Here is a 497-nt window from a genome sequence, read left to right as displayed (position 1 = left end):
GCAGGGCAGGGCAGGGCAGGGCAGGGCAGGGCAGGGCAGGCTGGCAACACGGTTCCGGGGCGGGCAACGCCGCGGGGGAAACTCCTCACTTCCCTCCCGCCGGCTCCGAGCGGGGCTCCCCCGTCCCGCCGCGGCCGATCCGGTGCCGCCCCGCGGATACAACGCGCGGGCTGAACCTGGGCCGGAGCGGGGCGTCCTCAGACCTCTCGAGGGGTGTGGGGAAACTTTTGTGGGCAGCTCCTGCCTCTGCCCCTGTCTCCTCAGGTAACTCGATCCTCCCAGGCGTCGCCGGCCTCAATTGTGCTCCCATCGCCCGTGAAGCCTTTTTTGCAGGCCAGCACACAGAGATCTTTATCCGGCCTTCCCGCAGGGGCCGGCTTCCGAGCGGCGCGGGGTTGAATGAGGCCGGGGCTTTGAAGGGATTAAAGTGCCAAGTCCTCTCCCACGGCTCCGCGTTGAGGCCTGGGCCGGAGGCGCGGGGGACGCCGGCCCGGCCC

Source organism: Gavialis gangeticus, unplaced genomic scaffold (genome assembly GCF_001723915.1).
Source record: "Gavialis gangeticus isolate Ggan-Ray unplaced genomic scaffold, GavGan_comp1, whole genome shotgun sequence".
Classification (NCBI taxonomy): domain Eukaryota; kingdom Metazoa; phylum Chordata; order Crocodylia; family Gavialidae; genus Gavialis; species Gavialis gangeticus.
This window is presented reverse-complemented; position numbering follows the sequence as displayed.